General features: G+C 39.9%; 1 long non-coding RNA gene across 1 annotated transcript; it reads left to right on the forward strand.

The window, feature by feature from the left end:
- Positions 1 to 317: 317 nt before the first annotated feature.
- LOC140994345 (uncharacterized) lies at positions 318 to 919 on the forward strand. The gene is made up of 2 exons (XR_012178728.1): positions 318 to 527; positions 771 to 919. It is a non-coding gene; the product is annotated as an uncharacterized lncRNA (long non-coding RNA).
- Positions 920 to 2976: the final 2057 nt, after the last annotated feature.

A 2976-nucleotide genomic window follows, 5' to 3' on the forward strand; every position in this document is an offset into this window, starting at 1 on the left:
CAGAAGGATTTGCTGTCTATCTGCCCCCTTGTGGCCAAAAACGTATTAATGCAGCTTTAAACACTGGATGACATATCTGGCTCTGTCTAGCTTACTGCTTGCACACAAGAAAAATATATCATATATACATTTACTATATATAGTGTACCAAAGCAAAAAATATTTATATGGGTCTGTGTAGCTTCTACAAATATATTTAACATTTCAACCATGTATGCGACATTCTGTATGCTCAGGAAATGTTCTTCATTGATTTACAGCTCTAGTACTGCATTACGTTAATAATCACATGACTTGTTGTTCTTTATAAGGACTTGTCTTCGCTTCAAAGGATGTAGGACGAGTGGCCAGAGATGAGAGATGATACATGTGAAATCCATCGCGTTGTGTGGGTGTCTACGTGGCAGCGCCTCTCTGACATGGACAGGATGAGCTCTGCGTCTTGTTTTACATTCTTCTTCATTTGTTTATTTTACTGTCATCTGTGCTGCCTCCACGCAAAAACAAAGACGAGAAACCACTTTTGAGTAAGTGTCCCTCTGCCAGGCCTGACAAGTAACTGACCCCGGTGTTTATAAAGAGAAATGGACATTTATGAGCCATTTACAAGACACTTGAATGGAGTGGAATGACTTGTCTCAAATTTTAATGAGTTTATTGAAATTAAAGTTGAGGCCACTCTATGATATTACCATTACCCTGTCTGTGGCTGGCTCTACAGCTGTAACCCAAGTACAGATTGTACATTTTCCCCTTGCACTCCCCCCTAGGCTACGGTTGTGGAGAGCTGAGGGAGTGTTTATCAGACGGGGGTGACTCTGCCCTCGAGCCAGCCCCTGCACCGAGACAGGAGACACATCATAACATTGTCTGTCAAGTGATTTGTGGCATGCTTGGCGTATAAAGGCTTTAAAAGGCATTTCTCAATTCATTTTTTGAGCTAATGGAAAACTCAGGACAGCTCCTTCCTCCTTTAAACAATGGGTTAAAGAAACTTAACAGACGGACTTTGTGTAATAGTTTGTTCAGGTGGAGCGGAGCCTGGTTACTCAGAGAAACAGATGTAAACTGTAGGTTAACAGTTGGAGTCTCTCTGTGACGCACTGGAAGGACGGGTTCTGGGTTTCCTATGCAGAGGAGGGAATCTAAACCCGGTTACTTAGACAGCTGGGGGACATTTCTCTAAAATGTAAATCGTCTGTAACCATTAGTGAGGAAGCTCCAGGAAGTGGCTCTCTGTAACGCTTCACAATTAGTCGGGACGGAGGCCAGGCAGAGCCAAACCCTCTTCCGCTTCGGTCAGCTCACATAATTATTATTGTTTTGGAAATCCATTACAGTCCAGATGATGGAGCTCAAGAGTTTGTTTTAGAAAGGCTGAGTTTTGGTAGTGGTTTTTTGCAGCTGCTTCGGCAGATACATGGCAGGGTTTCTGGGTGTTATTAGTAATTATACGTTGAGCATTAATGCCCAATTTCAATTAAAAAAAAAACGTAATATGAAAATAAAAGTTTACATCTGGATGTGCATACATTTGTTGAAATTGCACATTTTTTGAGCTGCAAAAGAAAATCAATTAAACCTTCAGATTCAATTTTGTTGTCAAAATATTACAATGTCCTTTATTACAATGAAGAATCAGTATCAGATTTTACTTCCTAATGGTCAGCTGCTCCTGTAAAGGCTTCAGCCAATAGTAGTGACATAGCAAAGTGCATAAAATACACAGCGATACGCATATATAAAAAGAAATCAATAAAACTCTTACTTGCCGTCCGATGTGCAAACATCACTGCAGTAAAAGACAAATTCAGGATTAGGCTATAGTAGCTTTTACCTAGAGACTAAATCTAAGAAGAAATTCTTTGTTCAATTAGTAGAGTTGATTATTCATTTGAAAGCCATTGATTATAGTAGATGTGCTGTCAGCATCCTCATTATTCCCCTTTGGAGGATAAGAGTGCTTTGTCAAGATGCATGATGAGCCGATGATGTGTACCTCTTAGCGGTATGACATCTTCATCCATCATGGGAATTTTGGATCTCTCAATCTCCAGACCCTCACCCCTCAATCATAGCTGCTGCAGCCTGCTGACAGCCAGTCACTGTAACATGCAGGGAGGGAGCTGCAGATGAGCTCTCCATTAATGAAAAAATAACATATCACACAATACAAATGGGCGCGAAGAAGTGAGAGCACTTCAGAAATGCCCAGATAATTAGACTGTCCAGCAGCAGATTGATGGATGCACTATAATTACCTTTTGTGTTATTATTTCAGGGCCAGACAAAAAGAAAAAAGCTGGTTCCTCTACTTTGAGCTGCACAGATTCATTAATCTCATTAATGTGTGGAATTAATATCATTTTATCAGACATTCCAGAGCTGCTGGTGGTGTGTGTGGCTAGAGCCATGATTCAGACCTGTCAGACGGAGGGGATGCATCAATCTAACTCAACGCACCGTCAGTTCATCTGCCTTCCAGTCCCGAAAAAAGTGTACACAACAAATATGAGGCTGTGTTTTACCCTTTTTGTTTAATGTCGGCGCTCTGGGTACGTGTCACTTTTCTATTATTTTTAAAAAAGAATAGATGTAATAAAGGGCGCATTTTGGTGCCTAGTTTCCACAAAATGATTAATTGTAAGGTTTTGATACTAATTTGTCTGACAGGCAAAATTGAGCCATTACAACAGTAAAACCTCGTTGTTAATATTTTATGTGGAATAAGTGGGAACTCTGGCTCATTGCCTTTCAGGCCACGACAATTTTATTTTCTTTTACTTCAGTTTTGCCTCTATATGTGAATCTATATGAGCAATTAATTCATTTAGATCTCAAACTATTATACAACTACATATTCACACTTCACATAGCTAACATATTGGTAAATAGTTGCAAACTAACACATGTAGCAGCTACTTAGCAACATTATGAATTATTTGGAGTCACATTTCTAGCGATCTGGTGGACGTC

Source organism: Pagrus major, chromosome 4, assembly GCF_040436345.1.
Source record: "Pagrus major chromosome 4, Pma_NU_1.0".
Lineage (NCBI taxonomy): Eukaryota > Metazoa > Chordata > Actinopteri > Spariformes > Sparidae > Pagrus > Pagrus major.